Genomic DNA, 12155 nt, shown 5'->3' with positions numbered 1-12155 from the left:
TGTGTGTGTGTGTGTGTGTGTGTGTGTGTGTGTGTGTGTGTGTGTGTGTGTGTGTGTGTGTGTGTGTATTTTCTCTCTCTTTCTCCCTGTGTGTGTGTGTGAAAGAGAGGCAGAGCCAGAGAGGATGAAAGCTTCTTTTTTTTCCTACATTGCAGTTTATTGGGGAGCAGGATCTCACCAAGATATGGGGTCAGCTACTAGCTGTTAATGTCGTTAGCTTGTGATGTTAGGAAGTATATTCTGTCTCATCATTCGGTCCCAGTTTTGTATCACCTTTGAAGATCTCCTGATTATTTCCATCCATAGTCAAGACTGGCTTTGCCTGTCTGTCCACCCTGGAGGGAAAGGAACTCGGGTTCCAGGGCCAACGTCGTTCTTTGCACAGATGCTTTAGGCCTCTCTACACATCTGCAAAACAGTCTTCACGGGATGGCCTTCTCCCCACCCAGGGGTGGACTCTCTGTCCCTCCTGTGGAGTCACTTGTTTCCTGATCCAGTGTCCTCCCCATCTGTGGTTTACTCCTCTTACATGGTGGGGCACACCCTTCGTTAGTTGCCTGAGGAAAAAAACGTGTGGGAGGTACATTTTTGGAACTACTGCCATGTCCGAAAATATCTTTGTTCTACCTTTCCTCTGGACAGTTTGACTTATATAGAATTATAGATCGGAAATAATTTTCCCTCAGAGTTTTGATGGCACCACTTTGGCGTCTTCTGATTCCAGTATTGCGATTGAGCAAACTTGAAAGCAGTCTGATTTCCGGCCTTTTGTGCGTGGCCTGTGTGTTTTCCCACCCTTTGGAGGGCTTTTCTTCTTTCCCCAATGTCCTGAGTTTCACAGAGATCTGTTAATGTGGGTTTGTATTCTGGTGTATTTCTTTAATTAGAAAGCATGTCCAGGGAATTTAATTTTTCTTGAACTAGTTTGTTGATGATGTCTACCCCTCTCTTTCTTTTGTTCTCTCTTTCTGGAACTTCTGCTACGCACACTTTCTTTTCTGTCTTGCTTGCTTTACTTCCTGGGAGATTTCCTCAACGTTCTCTTCCCTTCCTTCTGAATTTTGTTTTTCTTAAATTGCCATCATGGTTTCAATTTCCAAGAGTAGTTATTCTCTCTCTCTCTCAATACCATTCTGGTCTTAGTTCATACAGGATCTTATGTCTCAGAGGATTTTTTTTTTTTTGAGTTGGAGTCTCACTCTGTCCCCCAGACTGGAGTGCAGTGGCCGCTCCCGGCCACCGCAGCCTCGACCTGCTGGGCTCTGGCAATCCTTCCACCTCAGCCTTCCAAGTAGCCGGAATTACAGGTATGCACTACCACGCCTGGCTGATTTTTTTTTTTTTTTTTTATTGTAAAGATGAGGTCTCGCTGCCCAGGTGGGTCTCGAACCTGCGGGCTCAGGCAATCCACTCACCTCAGCCTCCCAAAGGTGCGGGATGACAGGCTGAGCCACCGAGCCCGGCTGAGGATTTTAACTGTAATATTTGGAAGCGTCCTTGTCCCTACATGGTTTCCATACATCCAAGTTATACCATGTGTTTTTGTCTTTCATTTTAGACGATTTCCTCAAATGTCTGGTGCTCCCTGACTGTCTGTTCATATATAAGAGTGAGTCATGAAATATAAGAGTGAGTGACTGGAGTTCTGAGTGGGTGTGATGGGGAGGGTGTTTGGAGCTGTTGTCTTTGAGAGGTGAGCCGTTTTTAGAAGAACTTTGTCTTAACCTGGGATCTTCGGAAAAAGCAGGCTGTGACAAAGCCTTGCGTGCAGGTAGTTTATTTGTGAATAGATTTCTCCCAGGGAGGAGAAATGAGGACAAGAGAGCAAAAACAGGCGAGAAGGGGAAGCCAATACACATGTATGTTTTGGCCACAGCTCAAAGCGACTGACACTCAAATCTCGCAGGACCTTCCAAAGAGCCTATGAAATGCATCTCACGGCCTGTCTTTGGGTGCGAACTTTCCCACTCTTTCGAGTTGTACACGTGGAATGTCCACACTGTTCCTGGAAGCCATTCACCTTCCAAGAAGGAAGAGAGAGAGGCCATCAGGCTGTGTGAAGTTGGCCGCTGTCACTCGGGCTGGGTTTGAATGAGCAAGGGTTTGAAGCTGTGCACGGTACCTCCTGCTCTGTCATGTGATTATCTTAAGGTCTTTTCTCTTGGACTGGTCAGTTTCCCTGTATGAGATTATTTCTGTCTCTTGTCCGGAGTGTTGAGTTTTGAATGCCATCGTTAAGAAAGCACCATCCAGCTGGTCATGGTGGCTCACGCCTATAATCCCAGCACTTTGGGAGATGAAGACGAGAGGATTGCCTGAGCCCAGGGGTTTGAGACCAGCCTGGACAACTTGGCGAGACCACGTCTCTACAATAAATTAAAAAATCAGTTGGCCATGGTGGCATGTGGATTTTAAGGATTTTAACTGTAGTATTTGGAAGGGTCCTTGTCCCTACATGGTCTCCATACATCCAAGTTATACCATGTGTTTTTGTCTATCATTTTAGACGATTTCCTCAAATGTCTGGTGCTCCCTGGCTGTCTGTTCATATATAAGAGTAAGGATCTCCTGAGCCCAGCAGGTCGAGGCTGCGGTGGCTGTGAGCGTGTCACTGCACTTCAGCCTGGATGACAAAGTGAGACTCCTACTCAAAAAAAAAGGAAAAGAAAAGAAAGCACTATCCAATTTGCCTTTTATGGATTGTGGTCTACGAACTTGAACCAGTCCTAGATTCTGCAGATTTTCTGTTTTCTCATTTTCCTAAAAGTTTTCATAGTCTTATGTTTTACATTTAAGTCTGCGATGTCTTTTTTTTTTTGGTATAAGTTTTCAGTCAAGATTCTGCTTCTTGCCTATGGATGGATGTCTGGTTGCTACAGGGTGTTCTGCAGTGGGCAGATCTGCAAACCTACCCCGGATGTCCGAGGAAGCTGAGGGTCTGAACAAAGAGATGGACCTAATCAGTTTCTTAGAAATAAACATTTAATCAGGACTTTTAAACAGATGCCTTGTCTATGTCTCCAGCAGCAGAGAGGCAAGATGGTGGATCCTTGCACCATCACTGCTAAACCCAGGGCTTATATGCCACAAGGAATGGGTGATTCAGAAAGGATGTGTAGGAGAGGTAAAGTTTAATGATGACATCAGTGCTGTTTGACCCAATGGCAGGATATACGTAGGTACCTGTTCTTTCGCAAGGAATAATAGATACATGGGAAATCTTAAAGGTCTTCCAGGAACTGAGATTAGTTAGGAGTCAGCATGGTGGGTTAAGATCCAGGATGGAGTTAGTCTGAGCTCTCCACACAGGGCGGTTTTTTTAAGAGATGATTCTTCCTCTATTGAATTGATGTTGCACCTTTGTCTACAAATAGTTATACGTTATTTGTAAATGGGTCTATTTCTGGGTTTTCTCTTTTGTTCCATTGAACTAGTTATATGTCCACCCATCTGTCACTATCACACTGTTTTGATTACTGTAGCTATATAGTAAGCCTTAATATTAGACAGAGTGGTTCTTTGTTCTTTGTCCTTTTTTAAAGACCGTCTGAGCTATTCTAGAACCTTTGCCTTTCTATATAAATTTGAGAATGAGGTTGTTTATGTCTACAAAAAACCTTGCTGGGATTTTGATAGACATATCATTAAAACTATATTAAATGATATTAAAACTATAGATCAGCAGTGGCTCATGCCAGTAATCCCAGCACTTTGGGAGGTGGAAGTAAAAGGATTGCCTGAGCCCAAGGGTTCGAGACTAGCCTGGGAAACTTGGCAAGACCTCATCTCTACAATAAATAAAAAAATTAGCTGGGTGTGGTGGCACATGCCTGTAATTCCGGCTACTTGGAAGACTGAGGTAGAAGAATCACCTGAGCCTAGCAAGTCAAGGCTGCGGTGGCCATGGGCGTGCTACTGTACTGTAGCCTGGGCGACAGAATGAGATGCCTATTGAAAAAACAAAAAAACTACCCACCGATTTCTTTGTTCCTTTTTTAAATTGGAGGCCTCCCTCCTGGAGTCTTCCTTCTTGTTCCATCTACTATCAAGTTGTCTTTGAGTTCCTGTGTTGCTCTTCACCTAAAGCTCTCCCTCGTCATAATTTTGGACTTCTCTTTATGACTTTGCTGTCTTCTACCTCCAGTTTGTGATTTCTATAGCTTCATTCTTGATTTTCTGTCTTGCTTTGCACTAACTCTTCCTTCAGAAGCTTCCTTAGAAAGGTGTAGGGAAGGTAATTTTTTCCTTAAATCCTCACATGTCTGAAAATATATCTTTGAACTATCTTCACTGATAGATAGTTTGGCTAGGTATAGCAGCCTGGGTTGAACATTCTTTTCCTTCAGATTTTTAAGGTGTTGCACCACTCGCTGTCTTCTAGCATTTAATATTGCCAAGTGGGAAGTTGAATGCATTCTGATGCCTTTTTCACTCTGAAACTCCTAGTATCTTCTCTTTAACCTTGGTATGTAATATTTCATGCCATGTATCTGGATGAAGCTTCTTGTCCTTTGTTGTGCTGGGAACTCAATTATTATTTTTGGAGTCTTACTCTGTCACCCAGGCTGGAGTGCAGTGGCATGCTCACGGCCACCACAGCCTTGACCTTCTGGGCTCAGGTGATCCTTCTGCCTCAGTTTCCAAGTAGCTGGAACCACAGGTGCATGCCACTATGCCCAGCTAATTTTTTGATTTATTGTAGAGACAAGGTCTTACCAAGTTGCTCAGGCTGGTCTTGAATCCCTGAGCTCAGGCAGTCTTCTCGTCTCTGCCTCCCAAAGTGCTGGGATTACAGGCATGAACCACCACACCTGGCTCAATTATTTGTTAAGTATTGAGCACTCCCTTTGTCCCAGGTATTTTTCTCAGCTCCAGAGACACTGCAGTGAAAGAGAAAGGGAGTTTTCACCTTATGGAACTTAAAATCTGGTGGAGAAAAAGATAATAAACACATAAATACAACGTTTTCAGGCAGTGGCAAGTGCAACGCATATAAAGCAGAAAAATGCAGTTGTGGAATGTCTTTTGGACCCCTTCCTCTCTGAGGAGCCGATGCCATTGCAGAGGCCTGGAGGTGAGACAAGGCAGCCACCTCAGGGAAGGCAGTTCCAGACAGAGGCAAGAACAAGAGAGAAGGTTCCGGGTTGGTACACTGGAGGAACAAGGTACGGGGCAGCTGGAGTGTGGTGAGCAAAGAGAGGAGAGGCAGACAGGGCTGAGATTCAGCAGAAGCCAGTTCACCTAGGCCTGTGGAGACGAGCTCAGGGTTCTTTTTGAAATGAAGCTCCTTGGAAGGTGGCGCTTAGAGGGCTGATGGGCTGTGCGTTGCCTGGGCCGGGAGGACAGACTGGACAGGGGCAAGCATTGAAGCAGAGGGACCCTGAGGAGGCCGTCCAGACATTCTGTGATGTGGCTCTGACTCAGTGACCCTTTCAGATCAGAGCCCTGAGCTTTTCGGTTCTGGGATAAATTCTTGTATTATTTCTTCAGTTATTTCTTCCCTCCGATGTCTCTGTTTTATGTTCAGTCGTCATTTGTTGGACCTCTCCCCTATTTTTTCTCTTTAGTTTTTCATTCCGTTGTTTGGAGGTTGTCTTCATTTTATCCTTCAACGTTTTTAGAGGTGTTTTTAAAAAATTCCGGGGGCTGTCAGGCCATGCTGAGTAAGAAAGGCTAGAGTCCAAGCACACCCCTCATTTTCAACCCTGCACCTCTCACCTCTCTCCCCAGCTCCCCGCAGAGCCTGGAGTTCAGTGACGCCCTCTGGAAAACCCTCCAGGGTGCCCCTGGGGGAGACCTCTGGAGACGCCTCAAGGGTGCCCTCCAGGGAGCCCTCTGGGGTGGGCTTCAGGGTTCCCTCTGCTCTGTGGGGTCAGCTACTCTTCCTCTAGTCTCCCCTCTTTTGAAAAATATCCTTATTTAACATATTTATTGGGTACCCACTGTGCTAATGTTGGCAGATGAAAGGAGAAGCAGAACTATTTATCTGCTGATTTGTTTCAGTTCCCCTAAAAGGAAAATACTTCCCTAAGGGGTGCTCAAAGCTCAAGAGCTGTATGAAACCAGGAGGAATCGTCACACACTTCAAAAGAATCCAGTGTCCAAGCACGGTCTACTGCACCCCAGGGGGCAGCCAGATGTGTTGGCGCGTGATGGCCGGAACACGGCGGGCACTTCTGAGTCATCATGGAAAAAGCAAAAAGTGCCAGAGACCCGAGGCGGGCAGATAGTGCACTCATCTTCAGATGCCCATGTCCTGTTGTCATCTGGGTTTCCTTATTGTAAATAGATGATTTTAAGCGAGATCTTTCCTTTTCCTTCTCTTTTTCCTTCCCCTCTGCCCCTGCTTCCCTCCCTCCCTCCTACGTTTACTTGGCTGGTAGTTAGGAGGGTTAGAAAGAGGGAAAGTTTATCTTAACAAGAAGAGGGGCCTGCCGAAGTTGCAGATGGCTGGGTGTGGCACCGTGGAGGTGCTGGAGCGGGCTACCCAACTCCCAGGAGCGTTGGTGTTCTCCTGCTGTGGGACTCGGTCCTTCCCCCACACACGTCAGAGTTGTCACGTCTGCAGACGAGACAGCTTGTGCTTCAGATGATGTCAAGAGTCAAAAGAGTCTGGATGGCGTTTGCGTTTACAGATCAGCCTCTCTCGGCAGCCTGTGGCCCTCTGGTTTCTTGATCGCTTTAGCCTCAGCCCCTAGCAGGATTCTGGGACGTGATTGGGGTGGGAGAAATCCTTGCTGAATGAATGAATGATGGTTGGAAGATGAGGAAACCTAGGAAAGAAAATCAATCTGCCGAGCATTTACGTGACGAAAAAAGAATATCAGTTACCCAAGAGTGGCCTGAAGGAGACAGGGCCCAGCGGCAGATGCCTCGCCAAATAAGAAAGGTGACCACAATTGCTACTTGGACAACACTAGACTAGTCATTTTTTTCCCCCTGATTATCTAAAATGACTAATTTTATTTAGTATTGGCTTTAATGCCTATCAAACTTAAAAGACAGCTTTGTAAAAAAGTTAATATGCCCTGCCCTTATTATAGGCCCTGAAAAAATCACACACTTTGGTAGGAATACTTAGGTTGTATTATATTAAGGATAATTATCATTGACAAGTTCATGTTTGGAAACAATAAAAAATGAAAGAGTTTATATAATTACAGATGTTGTAAAAGGAAAAGCATATGTGCTCTAATTGCTAAGAAAACTTTTCTTTCTTAGATCCCAATGATAAAACAGAATAATAGATTATGTTTTTTTATTCGAAAAGACTCTATCATAGGTTATTAATAAACTTAATAACCAAAAAAAAAAAAAAGAATGGTGACCAAAGCTGCTTTAGGTGAGCCTCACACATTTCTCTCACTGCTTCTGATTTCTCAAAGTTCCCCAAACAAGGGCTGCTGGGTAACATACAGAATACTATCTTCGCCCATTTCTGTTGCAGTCACAAGATCCCTTTGACTGGGTGATTTGTCCATAACAGAAATGCGTCGCTCATAGTTCTGGAGTCTGGGAGTTTCAGATCAAGGCACCGTCACGTTCAGTGTCTGGCGAGGGCTGCCGTCTGCTTCCAAGGTGGCGGGCTGTGCTTTGTCCCCATGTGGCAGAAGGAAGAGCGCGTTGCCTTCACGTGGCAGCAGGGCCAAAGGGCAACTCTCCGAAGCCTCTGTCTCCGGGTATCTGACTCCATTCAGGAGAGTTCTGCCCTCGTGTCTCAGTCACTTCCCAAAAGGCCTCACTTCTCAGGACCACCACCACAGGGATTAAGATGCAACATGAATTTTGGAGGAACACAGACATCCAAACCCTAGCAGATGCCTGGTTAAAATGTGCATTCCAGATAAACAACAAAGCAACTTTTAGGGTAAATATGTCCCCAGCATTACCTAGAACATCCTGACGCTAAAACCGGTATCCACTCTTTATCAGAAATTCAGATTTAGCTGGGCACCCTTCCTGTCCGCTTGCCAGATTCCACCTGAAATGCAACCGCCGCTAATTTTCAAATAATAGGCGACAGAGCTCAGGAAAGGACATTGCCAAGCGGCTACACAGGAGCAGTGTCTCCGATTGATTCCCAAACACGTAATTTGGGAATCAGGAAGGTGCACAGCAGAATGCTATAGACAAATGGCTTTCATCTGCTTCCAAGAAAGGCACCATTCCATGTCTGGGCCTGCTAGAAACCCTCTCCAGTTCCCTCCATGGGGAGAGAGCTTCAGCAAGCAAACACTCCACAGTAACAATTAGCCCTCGACTCTAGCTGGACAGAGGCAGAGGGAGTTAGACTAAGCTCTTCTAGAAGGCAGGAGAGTGGTGCCAAGATGCACTAGCCAGTAGCTTCTCCGTGGGAATCAAGACCAAACGGTTCTAAATAAGTGGCTTCATTGAACTATTTGTCTCCTAAAAGCCTCTCCTGGCCTGGCGTGGTGGCTCAAGCCTATAATCCCAGCACTTTGGAGGGCCGAGGCGAGAGGATTGATTGCCTGAGCCTGCAGGTTCGAGACCAGCCTGAGCAACATGGTGAGACCTCATCTCTACAATAAATAAATTTTAAAAAATGAACCGGGTGTGGTAGCGTGCGCCTGCAGTTCCAGCTACTTGGAAGGCTGAGGCGGAAGGATCGCCGGAGCCCAGCAGATCGAGGCTGCGGTGGCCGAGAGCGGCCACTGCACTCCAGTCTGGGCGACAGAGTGAGGATCGTCAGAGCCCAGCAGGTCGAGGCTGCGGTGGCCGGGAGTGTGCCACTGCACTCCAACCTGGGTGACAGAGTGAGGCAACGACTCAAAAAAAAAAAAAAGAAGAAGAAGCCTCTCCTTGTGTTTATGGCAGCAACAGAGAAAAAACGTGAAGGAAAACCTTATTTTGAATTGGTTGGTGATCACCTCTGTATGTGTCATGTTCTGCTACGTGAAGAAACAGGCCTTGCTGTGTCATCCGATGGTCTGATGCATCAGCCCCGGGGTTCTGGGTGAGTCCTGAGTCTTGTTCTCCTGGGACTTCCGTCCAGAAGCACCCGGCGGGGGCCTCTCGTTCATTTGTAGAGATTCCCCTGGGCTGGCACCGAACCGGGAGCGGCTTGTGCACTGGTCTCATCCATTCCTCATGACAACCTGAGAGGCATGTGCCCATTTGATGAGGAGGCGTCTGGCGCTTGGCTCTCAGGCCACACGGGGTGCGACATCCTCTCCATGAACTGAGAGATCCCCTGAGCACCCCACCGTCCATAGAACACCAGTCTAGGCCACACCTCTCATTCCGAGAGGAGAAAACAGGCTTCGGGAGAGCAGGCGAAATGACCAAAGTCACAGTGGTTGTGACAGGTGGCAGGTGTGCCCCACCTCAGGCCAGAAGTTGGGACCCCAGGAGACAGACCCTGAAGTGGAAAGGAGTCTTGTACAGGGAATTTTCTGAGTGCCTTGGGATTGACAGCTGTGGGTAACAATTCTCCAGACTGCGAGCAGGAAGGGAGTCTTATTGCAGGGGGTTGCCGGTTTTAGTGTAAATCCTTCCACCATGGCCTATTTCTAGCTACCGATTTGATGTCATTAGATGTGGAATTGGGAAGAGGTGCACAGACTTGGCTCTCACAAGCTGGTGCCAGCCAGTGCCAGCATACCACAGTCTGAGGGGGCCGTGAGGGACACAGGGCCGGGCAGAGAGATGGGAAACCGTGGTACAGTCACAAGAAAGGCCTCAGCCAATCCCAGAAAACTCTGCGGCCGGGACTGTCCTTCTCCGTGGGCCCGAAGTGAGACCCAGGGCTCAGCTTTATCTCCCTCTCGCCGTATGATCTCGTTATTTGATGTCCTGGGGTAGAGAGCTCTCTTCCCTGGGGCAGTTCTTGGTCAACTCTCAGCAGTCAGTGCCAATATTCCCAGCAGCCAGGGGAAGACTTCTCAGTCCCGCAGGGTGACCAGGGTGACGCACCACAGCATCCAGTTCAACTAGCAGGCTGGAAAGGGTCCGGATCCAACTCGGGTCCACCCGAGCGAGCCCAGGCTCTTCTCACCCCACAAGCAGCTCCCATGGGTGATGTCTTTGCCAGGTCTGTCGTGGACCTCTCCGGTGCTAAGCGGGCACGAAGCCACCCGTGTCTAGACTGGGGACAGGTGAGGTTCCGGAATCAGTCCCTGAGAATCAGGGCTCCGTGAGTTCCTCCTGCCCTTCAGATCTGGACGGGCATGCTTCCAGCTTTAGGACGCACACCCAAGTGTCCTGTAAGCGTGAGAGCGGGTGCTCTCCCCTTCCTCTAAATCCCTATTCCACTCTCTGCTTCTGTTTCAGCCTCGTCTTCCCTGCGGGTTGAGGCACCTGAAGGCATTTGGTAAACACTGGAAGAGACAGGTGGATCGGCAAACGATTGAGTCACTCCTCTATCCATAAAGGTCCCGGGACTAGACCCCCTGTCAGCGTTCATGTTCCAGGCTCTTGTCCGCATCCTGCTGTGTGCTGTGATTTCCCATGTGAAATCTCGCCTTCCCACACGGGCCTCTGGGTCCCTCTGTGCTGGGCCCGTGCCCTCCATTTCTGCTGTCATCACAGAGGGCCTAACCTCGCGGTCACTCATTATGCACAGAGACTGGGTGAGTGAGAGACACGTGCGTCGGCATAATCAATGCATTTGACGAGGAGTTTCCCTGGAGTAATTGACCGTTTGGAAGAGTTCCAGCTGTTCTTGTTCCATGTTCTTTGGAGGACTGGGAACACTGGAAATTAAGAAAACCGTGCAAAGGCACGACAAGGTTAAGGAATTCCAGCGGATGGAAAGTTCAGGATGAGAGTTGCATTGCGCACCCTGTGGGAGAATGCCACGAAGAAGCAACATCGCTGGGAGACCTCCAGAGGTCAGGGCACGCCGCTCCCCATCATTCTAGGCACTTCTTGAGTGGGCACGGGGGACCCTGGGATGGCCTCGCCTCTGTGACCAGCATCCTGGCAGGTCCCATGATGTACACATTCAGTCTTCACTCTGTGAGCATCCATTTATTTATTTATTTGTTTAGTTTAAAGATGATTCAGGAGTGGGTATACAAATGTCAGCGTACAGGTAAAGTTTGGGCCTCCCTTTGGTCCCCACTTGGCCCGGTTTGAGATCAGGTACCCTTGTTGATGTTGTGTGTCCCACCCCCTGGCAGTTTCCGGCTACTGCCAGTCCCTTTCTTACAGTATCATGGTCATTGTTCAGGATCCGCTGATAAGTGAGAACATGTGGTCCTCTGTTCTTTGTTCCTGTGACAGATCACTGAGTATGATGGACTCTAAATCCATCCAGGTCGCTGCAAAGTCCGTATGTTTGTCCTTCGTTATGGCTGCGTAATATTCCATCTTGTGTATGTACCACATTTTTTCAATCCCGTCCAGTTTCCATGGGCAGCATGGTTGGTTCCATATTTTTGCTATGGTGGAAGTTGCAAATGTCCCGTTTTGAGGGAGTAGCCCTTATTTCTGGGGTTCTTCCCAGCCATGCAGTGATTGTCACTGGTCTAATCTACCCTTTATCCACCTAAATGACCCAAGAGCTATCTCAAATGTACACACATACACACACACTCAAGTGATTCTCCCACCTTAGCCTCCCAAAACACTGGAATTACAGGTGTGAGCCACCACAAACAGCTCCTACTAATTCTTTAAGAGTCTGGCATCACTTCCTCTGGTAAGCCTTACCTGATCCCATCAACCCATCTTAGGTGTCCCTCCTGTTTGCTCCCTGTTTTACATGTATAAACAGCTGTTTTTATAATCTTATATGTCATATTTTCCCAGCCAACTCATAGAAATATTGAAATAGTAATTGTCTGCTTAGTTCTTGATGTCCAGTGTCCAGAGCCTAATGAACAATCAACAGATGATTTTTTGGGTGGGACAAATGAATTATGAGGTAATTTTATTTATGTATTTATTTGAGTTGTAATCTCACTCTGTCACTAGAGCTCAGTGGCATGATTGTGGCTCACCGCAGCCTCTACCTCCTGGACTCAAGCGATCCTTCCTCCTCTGCCTCTCGAGTAGCGGGGACTACAGATGTGTGCCACCATGCCCAGCTAATTTTTATGTATTTGTTTATTTCTGTAGAAATGAGGTTTCCCTGTGTTGCCCAGGTTGGTCTCAAACGCCTGGGCTCAAGCAAACTCCTGGGCTCAAGCAAA

The sequence above is a fragment of the Carlito syrichta genome, unplaced genomic scaffold (genome assembly GCF_000164805.1).
Source record: "Carlito syrichta isolate Samal-C Ts95f unplaced genomic scaffold, Tarsius_syrichta-2.0.1 Scaffold309275, whole genome shotgun sequence".
Classification (NCBI taxonomy): Eukaryota; Metazoa; Chordata; class Mammalia; order Primates; family Tarsiidae; genus Carlito; species Carlito syrichta.
Note: the sequence above shows the minus strand (reverse complement) of the source record.